This window comes from Chrysochloris asiatica, unplaced genomic scaffold (genome assembly GCF_000296735.1).
Source record: "Chrysochloris asiatica unplaced genomic scaffold, ChrAsi1.0 scaffold00240, whole genome shotgun sequence".
NCBI classification, from domain to species: domain Eukaryota; kingdom Metazoa; phylum Chordata; class Mammalia; order Afrosoricida; family Chrysochloridae; genus Chrysochloris; species Chrysochloris asiatica.
This window is the reverse complement of record NW_006408758.1, coordinates 630,592-643,268: the sequence shown is the minus strand read 5'-3', so window position 1 is coordinate 643,268 and position 12,677 is coordinate 630,592.

The following is a 12,677-nucleotide window of genomic DNA, read 5'->3' as shown; positions in this document are numbered from 1 at the left end:
GAACAGAACAAGGGGACATTGAGTGGTTCAAAATCAAGAAATCAAACTATGGATTTTTCTTCTTTGCAACTTTCACATTTCAAACAACAATAATTACCAATGCACCTACATTGTATGTTTGATCAATTTCATAGTGAAGAAGAAGTTTGTAGAATTTTTTTTTTTATTGCTCCGTCTCTGGCTTTAGTGGTTGCAACATACATTTGAATAATAATAGTAATGTTTGGTCTTCCTTATAGGCATATGGATACTATTCTAGTCCCATTTCTCCTCATTTTGTCAATCATGGCATAATATAATTGTCTAATATAAAATGGTCAATGCCAGTCCATTTCAACTAATCAATACTTAGAATATCTACCTCTTGCATTCTAGTTTATATTTAGAAAATTTTAATATAACTAGATTCATAATTCATGCATTCCATTTTTCAATTATTTATGTGTTTTTACAGATGTTTCTCCTAATTTTGAGTTGTGTCCCATCACCATTCAGAAGGCTTTACTCTATTTGCATCATCACGATCAACTTTGCGGAAGAAATTCTTTTAAATTTTGTAAATTGAATGCCTTCCAACATTGTGGAGTTCATATTCTGGCACTTTATCTGATATTCTGATGTTATTCGTAATGTTTTTATCTTTTGGTACCATATCTGTCAATATTTTGCCTCTATTCATAAGTTTTTCAGTGGCTAAATATTCAGAATTAGTCTGTCTCGCCTCTTCCTTAATATGTCTTATTCTAGTAGCTCAGCTGAAACCATTCTAACATGGGTGACTCTGCTGGTATTTAAAATACCAGTGGTATAGTATTCTGAAAAGAGAAACACACAAGCCACTACAGTAAGACAAACTGACAAAAGATTTACTACCTCAGTGTCCCTGTGAGTTAGAATCTACTGGATGACTACTAACAACAGTTACATAGGACAGATCTGGACTGCCTCATTGACAATTCCAAGACTACAATCTTTAATAGACGCTGCCTATCTTTATTATCTTTCTCCCAAGGAGCAGCTGGTGGGTTCACATTATAGACCTTTCAGTTCACAATCAAGTGCATAATATTTTCTGCTCAACTGAGGAACTCACAATTCTACAGGAGAAGAGCTAGCCACTTTAAAATTCAGATGACTCCTTTTTTTTTCATATGTTCATTGTAGTATTATTTATTTTAGTGAAAAACAAACAAAAATTAACTAAAATTGCAATGTTCAAATATCAGGAAGAGTTAATAATAAGACATCTAAATGTGAAATTTCATGCACCCAACAAATTATTTTCAAGTAAGTTTAATGATGTGCGTTGCTTACAAAGTTATGTTAAGTGATACAATATAGGAAAAAACACTGCATAAATTCATATCAAAATATATACTTGTACATGTATGATGTGTTTGTAAAAATATATTACATTTATAAAAGCTCATGGAAAATGGAATGAAAGGATAGTGGAATTTTCTAGTAATTTTTGAAGCTCCCTCATATGTATGTGTGTGTTATATACATATATGTGGGCATGGGTGCATGTGAAGTTGTGAAGTGCAGATATATGAAAAGAAATGGAGGAAAATAGAGCAAAATATTACCTTTAATGACAGTGTTATTGGCCACAGTATTCTCTATTTCCCAATTTTTGTAATTACTTTTTTACTATGCCAAATTTCTATAATTACTCAGTACTTTTAATTAACTTTTTTTGGTGAATTGAGTGACAGTTTAAGTGGGAGAACATCGATTTTACACTCATCATTTCATTGCAATGATTACAATCTCCTCTGTGCATCATAAGTCAACAGTGTTTGCTTCTATTTCCTCAAGTATTTTTTTAGGAAGAGGGATGTACACAAAAACAGTCATGAGTATATAATCATTTAAAAAACCAAAGGACACATTCTGTAAGCCTGCCTCCTGGCTGCCAGCACACAGCCTTTCTCTTTCTATGAGTCTAGATTCCTCAACTGCTCTATCTCTCCATGTCCTCATCTCTGCCCCCATTCCTGATGCTGCTGCTTCTCTGGACAGGGTACCACATTCTGCTCGTGCTCTTCTCCCCTTGATGGTCCAAGGACCCTCTGTTATTTTTGTTACAAAAGTTCTACCTTTACAGTTTTGACATTCACAATTAGTCATGATAACAATTACTCACTATTGAATTATAAAAATCTTATCCTCATCTCCTTTCTCCAGACTTATATAGACAAGATGAAAACTATTCAGTAAGAGTTCCACTTTCCCCCACACACTCTGACACTAAACTCCCTCTTGAAAACTTGTAAGACAGTCACTTTGTGTCTTTATAGCCCACCATTATAAGTAGCCAATATCTTCATTGCCCATCCTTATCAACCTTGTATATCTAGGGGATAGGATTGATACTTGATGTGGCGACTCCTTCCATCTCAATTGGTATTTTGAGCTACTACATCCATAAGCATAAGTCAAGTTCTTCAAATTGTAGCAATTTACGCTTGTTTCCTTTATCAAAAAAATATTTCTTTTATCTTCCTCTAGTCAAGTTCTGATTATCAAGCCATCAAGTCTAGGTAGAATGGGTAATATATACATGTTTGGGTGTTTTTGTGCATCTCCCCTCACTTCATAACAGCTGGATGCTTCACTCACAGTTCTAGCCCTCTGTGTCTATGTCCTTATCCATGGGTTCAGGTGTCACCAGGTCTTACCATACATCAGACCAACCAGCCTTCCTCTTCTCTCTCTCAGCACCAAGTTGATAGGAATCTATGTAACGTGGCCAAAATCAGCTCATATCTTCATTGCTGCCTTTTCCGCTCTTCCACTCAACAGTAGACTAGTATGGTCACCAGCAATCTTACCTGCCTGCTCATGCATTTCTTTGAGTTTCAGTCTTGAAGAGGGCTTGTCCTGAAGGATCTTGATTGCTTGCCTTGATGGCTCCCTACAAGTACAGCTTGCTTGTACTTGTAGTAGCCAATCAGACTGTCATTTTTATTTTGAATTTTTCCTGCTGGTCTTTCTTTCAAGAAGTATCTTCTGTTCCTCTAGCTGTTCCAAGCTAGTCTGCTTGTCCATTCAAGTGGGAATGTCCAAACTAGGAAGGTTCTGGATGAGACTCAGGATTCCACCTAAGGTCCTATGAACTACAAAAGCTCTGCAATAAACCTATTTCACCAACAATGCTGGTCTTGTGCAAGTTCTAGGACCCCTTTTAGGTATTATAGTCAGTTATAGGCTGGAGATGAGCTGACAAGCTTTCTATAATCATATTTTCCAATATTCCTTTCTGTCCCACTCAAGTGAGATATTTTACAATAGTGGGCAAAGTAAACCAATATTAATAAGAGAGTCAAGCATCTTAACATTATTTGCCCACTTTAACCCATTTAGACTTTGCCTCAGTCACTGTTGTTTCATGGTTGACCCTACATTTACCTCTATCCCATTTAGCCCATGCAAACCTACCTCAGTATTCCCCTACCTACCTTGTTTTTCCATCTCTTTCCCCCTTCTTGTGTATGGCCGCCTCCAACACCTGAACTATAATGTGTCCTTTACCTACCCTGTGTTCTATTATCCATTCTCTACCCTCCCTGGTAACCAACAAACATTCCCCCGCCCCCTTTTAATATGGGTATCTTTTCTTAAGCTTTTGCAATGTTGGTCTTGTGCAACATTTGTCCTTTTGTTACTGACTTTTCACTCAGCATAATGTTTTCAAGGTTCATCCAAGTAACTTGGTGGCTTGCAGCTTCCTTGCACCTTCTAGGTAGCATAATATTCCATTGGGTGTATTTACCAAAGTTTGTTTATTCTTTCTTCTATTGATGGGCACTTAGATATCACCATTGTTTTGCTATTGTGAAATGTGCTTCTAAAAACATAGATGTGCATTTATCTACTTGTGTCCTGGCTCGTATTTCTTGTGGATATATATCACGTAGAGGAATTGCTAAGTAATAAGGTATTTCTATTTTCAACTTTCTGAGGAAGCAACATACTGTTTTCCATAGTGATTATACCATTTTGCAATCCCAGAAGCAATGTAGGAAGGTCCCAATCTCTCCACATCCTTACCAGCATTTATTGTCCACTGCTTTTTTTAACTTTGCTATTGTTGCTGGTTTGAGACGATATGGTATTGTTGTTTTGATTCACAACTCTCTAATGGCTAATGATCATGAACATTTCTTCATACGTTTGTTGTCTTCTCGAATCTCTTCCTTGGTGAAGTGTCTGTTCATGTCCTGTGCCTATTTTTTACTTGGGTTATTTGTCTTTTTTTGTAGAGGTATTGTAGTTTCCTATAGATTTTCGAAATTAGTCTCTTGTGTGATATGTCATTTGAAAAGATTTTATTTCCATTTTGTGTGCTCCCTTTTTACTGTTTTGGTAAAATTTTTTGATGCACATAAGTTTCTAAGTTTTAGTATGTCCCAATCATCTATTTTGTCTTCTTTTTTTTGTGCAGGTTTCACAATGTTTGGTAGTCTGTGTGTGCACTCGATTAGAGCCCTTAAATTTGTTCCTGATTTTTAATTCATGACTTTATAGTTCTGGGATTCACATTTAGGTTTTTAATCTATGCTAATTTTTTTTTTTTTTTAAGTTTATATTGTGAATTGAATGAAAGTTTACAGGTAAGATCATCATTTTTACATTCAACAAATCATATACTTAGTTTGATTACAATTATTATAATTTCCACAATGTACCATCAGTTAACAGTATTTCTCTCTATTCATTTTAGCTCTTTTTATTTTTTTAAACAGTCAGGCATTTATAATAATTTAAACCACCAAAGGGCACATTCTACAAGTTGGCCTCCTGGGCACCAGCTCTCAGTACTTCTCTTTCCATGAATGTAGATCCTCAGCTGCTCCCTCTTTCCATGTCTCCACCTCTCCCTCCATCTCTGGTGTCGCTGCTTCTCCGGATAAGGTCCCACATTCTGCTTGTGATCTCTTTTGATGGTCCTTGGGTCTTCTGTTTCTGGACTGTAAGAATAACTAATCCTACATTTTTTTTTAAGTTTTTATTGTGAATTGGGTGATAGTCTACAGGGAAAACATTGGCTTTACATTCATCCTATTGTATTTTGTTTCATTGCAATGTGCAATGATTACAATCCCCTCCATGCATCATAATTAAACAGCATTTGCTTCCAGTCCCTCTGCTTTGTTTTGTTTTGCTATTTTTTTTTTTTTTTTTTGGATGTATACCGAAGCACTTAGGAATACTCAGGACTATAACACTATTTAAATAACCAAAGGGCAAACCCAGCAAGCATACCCCCAATCTACCCCCCCGCCACCACCCCAATTTCAGCACACAGCTCTTCTCCCTCCCTGAGTCCAGGGCCCCAAGCCGTTCCATCTCTCCATGTCATCATCTCTGCCCCCATTTCTGGTGTCACTGCTTCTCTGGATAGGGTCCCACACTCTGCTCTTTTCCCTTGATGGTCCCAGGGTCCCCCGCTCCTGGACTTCAAGATCAACCACTCCCCTTCTTTTGTTACAAAACGTCTACCTTTACATTTGCAACACTCACCACAATCAATCCTGATAGCAATTATTCACTATTGAACAACAAGAGTCTTATCCCCATCTCCTTTCATCAGCCCCATCAAGATGGGTTGGAAACAACTCAGTGGAGATGCTACCTTCTTCTGTACTCTCTGAAAATAAGCTCCCTCTTGAAAGCTTGTAAGCCAGTCACTTTGTGCCTTTGTAGTCCCCCATTTTGGGTAGCCAATGTCTAATTGGCCCATCCCTGTCAATCCTATGTACCAAGGGGGTGGGAATAACCCTCACTGTAAAGATCCATTCCCTCTTTTGAGCTACTACATCCACAAGTGTAGGTCAATTTCATCAAATCGTAGCAAATTACTCATTTTGACTCTTCTTTCTTCCTCTAGTTGAGTTTTGATCATCCAGCCATTGAAGCCAGGTCAAATGGGTGTTATTTGCAAGTATAGGTGTTCTTGTGCATCTCCCCTACTTCATATCAGCTGGACGCTTCACTCTCCATTCTAGTCCTAATTGTTCTCCCATCAGCTTTGTTCTTCCATTCTTCTCTCCCTTCTAGTGTATTCTCCTCCCCACGAGCACCCAAACTATCCTGTATCTATACCCTATCTTGAGCTTAACTTACCCTCCTTCCCCTCTCCCCACCGCCTATACCGCAGTAACCGAGTATTTTTTCTTAAGCTATGCAGTATTTTTCCTTTTGTGACTGACAAATTTCACTTAACATAATATACCCAAGGTTCATCCATGTTATGTGATAGCTTGCAGCTTCTTTGTTATTCTTCAAGGTAGCATAATATTCCATTGTGTGTATGTATCAAAGTTTGTTTATTCATTCTTCCATTTAGGCTGTCACCATCTTTTTGCTATTGTAAATAGTGCTGCTAAGAACATTGGTGTGCATATATCTACTTGTGTTATGGCTCATATTTCTTGTGGGTAAATACCAAGTTGTTGTAGTTGTTGTGTACCGTGGTGTCGGTTCCGACTCATAGTGACCCTGTACAGGGTTTCCGAGGCTGTAAATCTTTACGGGAGCAGAAAGCCTCACCTTTCTCCCGCAGAACACCTGGTAGTTTTGAACTGCTGACCCTGAGGTTCACAGCCCGATTCGTAAACACTACGCTAATTGTATTTCTATTTCCAACTTTCTGAGATAATGCCATACTGTTTTCAAGAGCAGTTGGACCATTTTTCAATCCACCAGCAATGTAGGAGGGTCCCAGTCTCAGCATCCTCTCCAGCATTTATTGTCCTCTACTTTTTTTTATCTTCGCTGTTATTGCTGGTGTGAGATGATATCACATTGCTGTTTTTATTTGCCTCTCTTTAATGGCTAGTCATTGTGAACATTTCTTTATATGTTTTTTGGCTGCCCAAATCTCTTCCTTGGTGAAGTGTCTGTTCATGTCTTGTGTTAACTTTCTTTGAGGTTACTCTATAGTCTACTAACTTTTCCCTCCATTTAAAACAGTCTATTGTATCCTGAAATCTACCTGATCTCCTCATCTCCTGAATCTCTTTTCCTATACTTTTCTCTTCTTTGACATTGTTACTATTTTGATCTTTGCCCTCACAGGTCCTCTGAATTCATTGTTGTAATTTTTTTGTGTTCTGAGCTCTTCTATCTGTAGACTGAGTTCTGGGTGTTGTTGCCACATCTGTCAATCTCTAGTTTTTGTCTGTTGTTGGTTTTCATTCTAAAGAACTGCCTTGAAGATGTTTTGAAGTGCTGAATTGGGTTTGACAAAGTCTCTTATCTTCTGTATATCCTGGAATGTTTTGATTGCACCATTATTTGATTGGTTAACAGTTTTGCTGGCAGTTTTTTTTTGTTTTTTTCTTTTAGAGTTTTTTTTTCTTTTAGAGTTTTATTTATGCTTCCCTATTGCCTTATTGTCTGCATGGTTTCTGCTTAGAGGTCAGAGTTTAATCAGATTTGCTTGCCTTTGTAAGTAACACTTCTCTTTTCCCTGGCTGCTTTTAGAATTCTCTCCTTTCCTTTGCTTTTAGAGAACTTGATTATGATACTTCTTGGTGATTTTCTTTTTGGGTCTATACTTCCTGGTGTTTGTTTAGCTTCTTGAATGCTTATCTTTTCACCCTTCAAGATGTTAGGGAAATTTTCTTCAAAAAATTCCTCAATTATCTCCTCTGTGGACTTCTGCAATTCTTCCTGTTCCAGAATGTCAATAATTCTAAAGTTATTCCTCTTCATGTTATCCAACATGAATCTTAGACTCTCTTTGGAATTTTTCATCCTTTTTTCTTCTTGCTCTTCTATATTAGCAGTTTTGAGAGTTTTGTCTTCCAGCTCGCTGGTTCTGGCTCTGATCGCTTCATTTGTCCTCCTTTTCCCTTTCAGTGTATTGTCCATTTCTGATATTTTATTATTAATCATCTGGACCTCTTTTTGCAAGTTTTGAATTGTTTTCAATGCTGTATCTATCTTGTTTGATTGCTTCTGTACCACTTTCATGACTTTCTTCCTTATTTTCCTCCACCCTTCTGTGGAACCTTTGGATGTGTCTCCACATCATTCTACTGTGTTCCTTCTCAGGAAGCTCCAAAGCCTGCTCTTCATCAGATGGGGAGTCTATGCCTGCCTCCAGCTCATTTGTTTCAGTTATTCTTTTCAGTTTGGGGACATGTGCTGAGATATTTTATTGTTTTTTTCTTGGATATTCTCAATAGTTAGACATGTTTTCAGTGATTAAATGAATGTATGTTAAGTTTACTGAATGTTTCCTGGTGGTTGTAATCTGGAGATATGGTTCCCTTTTCACTTCTCTTATTACTCAGCTGCAGACAATATTAGCAATTGTTGGCTATCTGTGTAATGCCTAGCAGCTGGTATTGGCTCTTGTCTGGATAGTGCCTTATTATGGGGTATGTTTGTAGCTTGGCTATATGGCCACAACTGCTGCCTCTTCTTTGTTAATTCTTTGTTAATGTAAGGAAAGAAAGCTTCCACCTCCAGGAAACAGTGAAACCAAAAGGACCAAAAAAAACAACAACAACAACAACAAAAAACAGATGCAATATAAAAGCATAGACAAAAACCACCACACAAAAGCAAACATAAAACCATAACCTACTATTCAGTAGCCTTTGGTGTGCAGGTCAGTATGCATGCACAGTTGAAACCTTCAGCAGTGGGTGGGGGTGTCCAGTTACTCAGACCCCTCCTCTAGTCACCACTGTGGAGTTGTGAAGATTGAGAAATGAATGGAAGAAAGATTGTACCTTATTTTTGTCTCTGAAGGTCATTTATGTATCTGCTTATGCACAGCGTAATTCTCAAAATAACCTTGTATAAATTAGTTGGTGTTGGCTCTTGCCTTTTATGTTTGAGTTTTACAAGGTGCAAATAAGGTTTGGCTGTATGGCCAAGCTTGCTATCTCTTGTAGGTTGGACAAGAATAAAGTCTTCCACCCAGGTCTGCTTTAGGGCTGAGTCCCAGAGTCAGATGTCATAAGAAACAGCCAAAAGATTAGCTTATGGGACAGCTTTCAGGTATTTCCTCTTTGTGTCATGGGAAAATTATACCCTGTACATGCAGTTCTGGGCCCTTTTGGATTTACACTCCCACCTGCCTGAAGCTGTCCAGCATGGGCAGAGAGGGTGCAACAGGTGAGAGGAGGAAAGAAAAGTGTAAAAAGCCATCACACCTCTTTTTCCAGAAACCGCTTCATGGTTTCATTGCTGTACCAGCTTGGTTGTTGGACCACCCTCTGATCTCAGCCCAGACTGAATGGCCCACAGGTAGTGTCCCAATCCTGGATTTGGGATGAAGGCGTCTTTGTCATATGCCACTTTCTTCCATCTGGAAATGTGGTTTTGTGTCTCTTCTGCTCTTTTATTACTCAAAAATGAATAGGATTAGGGCACACTATTTTTTGTTTGTTTTTATTAAGTGTTGTGGAATTAATTCTAACTCCTAGTGAGCCTGTATAAGGTTTCCAAGGAGCATCTGGTGAGTTTTGAACCACTTACTTACCAGCTGTTCCAAGGGAGAATGATGAGGTGTTCTGCTCCTCCAATGATTTACAGTCTCAGAAACCCTGTATAGGGTTGCTATGGGTTGGAACCGACTCCCCGGCATATAACAACAACAAACCTTGTAGTTCAAACTGACCTTTTGATCCAGTGCTTATCATACAGTGCCACTCCAGGACTCTGCAATGAACTCTTCAATATACCAAAAGAAAATCTTTATTTCAGAACAGGATCACATCTACAGGTACAGTGGATAGTTTTTCATCCATATTTTGAAGGGATGCAAAATGTAAATTCTAACTTACATTGGGATTTACTCTTTGTGTTGTATAGTCTTATGTGTTTTGAAAAATGCATAAAGTACACTATTATAGTATCATGTAAAATAGTGTCATTGACCTAAAAATGCCCTGTGCTCAACTTACTTCTCCCTCCATAATTTCTCCTCAACCGCAGATAACCACTGATCCTTTCAATGTCTCTAAAATTTTGCCTTTTCCAAATCTCACATACTTGAAATTTTTCAGTGTATACCTCTTTCATATATGAATTTCAATATGCATTGAATGCTTATTCATGTCTTTTCATAGCTTAGTAGCACATTGCTTTTATCACTGAATAATATTCCATTGTATGGTTGTACTGCAGTTTATCTATTCACCTACTGAAGGTCATCTTGTTTGCTTCCAATTTTTGCAATTATGAATAAAGCTTCAGTAAACATCTGTCTGCAGGTTTTTATGTGAGAATTCATTTTCAATCCATTTGGATAAATATCTAGGAGTGATATTTCTGGTAAGCATATGTTTAGCTTTGTAAGAAACTGTCAGAATTTCTTCAAAAGTTTTTGCACCATTTTATATTCCCACCAACTTTCAATGAATATTAACCAGCTTCTACCACACTGAATAATTATTCTAGACCCTGAATCCAACTGGAGACAATCAGTCCTTTGTTATTTTTCCATGGCAATTTCAGAAATGCTTGCTCAAAAGTGGCAATAGGGTTGAAAGGAAAGTACCTACAAGCAATATAAAAATAGGAATAGTTCTTGGTAATAATTTTATGTCATATCCTTCTGACTAGTATAAGTCAAAGAAGTATATTTATGAAGGCTTGATAAGTTCTGATGTTTCTGAAAAAGTATTTGGAAACCTAATATGATCTTCTGTAGGCTATATGATGGTGGTGGTGGTTGTGTGTCACCTAATTGGTTCTGACTCATTGAGATCTTTTATAGTGTTTCTGAGTCTGTTAATCTTTATCGGAGCAGAAAGCCTCATCTTTCTTCCATGGAATGACTGGTAGATTTGAAATACTGACCTTGTGGTTAGTAACCCAGCTCGTAATCCACTACTCGACAAAACACATCCTACCTATATTGCTAAAAGGAGTCCTGGTGACATGTTGGATAAACATTGAGCTGCTATCCACAAGATCAATGGTTCAAACTCACCAGTTACTTCCTAGGAAAAAGATAACACTGTCAGATCCAGAAAAGATTTACAGTCATGGAAACTCTAAGGAGCAGTTATTTTCTGCCCTATAAAGTAAGGTCACTGTGAGTAGGAATTGACTAAATGACAGTGGGTTGAGTTTCTATATTATTAAGTTTATTTCTTGCCAGGTAGTTAAGATAAACTAGGACAAAATGTGAGGTTTTACTTTCACAAATTTTATTACAGAAATGTAATAATTTTGTTGTAATTGTGTGCCATTGAGCTAATTCCAACTCATAGAGAACCTAAGGATGTTTTCCAAGAGTATCTGGTGAGTTTGAACAGTTGACTTTGTGTTTACCAGTCCAACATTTATCCTACAGCTGGTGATGGTGTGTACTGTGTCAGTTCTGACTCACAGCGACCCTGTGTAGGGTTTTCCAGGCAATAAATCTTCACAGGAGCAGAAAACTCCATCTTTCTCCTGAAGAATGGCTGGTATTGCAGTTAACAGCCCAACACATAACCACTTTGCTGCCAGGGCTAGTGCAATTAAAATATTATTGCAAAGTTTATGTTTGGGTTTATACACTTTTTTTCTTTTTTAAAACTTTGAAATTCAGTTGTATGGACTCAACATATCAATAATCATAAAAATGGCTCAGGGCTGGGCACATTTTATTCTACTGTACATAAGATTTGCATGACTTGGAGCAAATTTAACAATAACTATCAACAACAATGATATAGATCAATTGCAATGGTTGTCTCAAGGCAAGAGGGTGTTGTAATAATATACTGAGATCCTTTCCCAGCTGTTGATAATTAGTGAATGAGTTACATCATGATGCTCATGATTTTACCTCTATAAAATTAATTTTTTCCCAATTATAATAGCATCTGTAATGAAGTTAATAGGAAAAGATTAACACTGTAAATTGAGAAATACTAGAGTAGTTAATTTAGATATTCAAAAGTTTTGCAAAGAAATGCTGAAGAGTGCATCTTGGTAGCAATCACATTCTATCATCCTGAGGCTTATTTGTTTTACAGCTTCAAAATTTAGTAAAGGAGATTTTTTGTTGTTGTTGTTAACATATTCTAGCAGTTAATGTTTCAGTGAACAATAAACAAATCCCTTTGTAATGTTTTTTTTTCAGCTCCAGGACATAGTGATTATTATAAAAATCTGCTATTCCTTTGGCATCAAGTCTTTGCTTGTAGGATAGCATAGAGTTGTATTAGTGACTATTAAGAAACAAGGTTTATTAAGCTTATTAAGTTATTATGTTTTGCCCTATATTTGCACTGGTTTTGCTGTTGCTTATGTATATAATGTGGAACAATCTCTTGTAAACTATTGGTAAATGTTCACTAATTTCATTGGTTTAATAAACATATCAAGGAAAATTCCCACATTATTCATTCATGCATTATTTAACTCAGGAACCCTAGCTGTGAAATCCATTTTTTTGTTCTATGTTGTTGTTGTCAGGTGCCATAGAGTCATTACCAACTCATAGCGACCCCATACAAAGCAGAATGAAACAATGTCCGATCCTGGGCCAACCTCACTACTGCTGCCACACTTGATGCCATCAATGATGCCATCTGGCCGTTCCATCTCGTTGGGGGTCTTCTTCTTTTTCTCTGACCCTCCATCTTACCCAGCATGACATCCTTCTCCAGTGACTGTTCCCTCCTGACAATATGTCCAAAATATGAGAGACG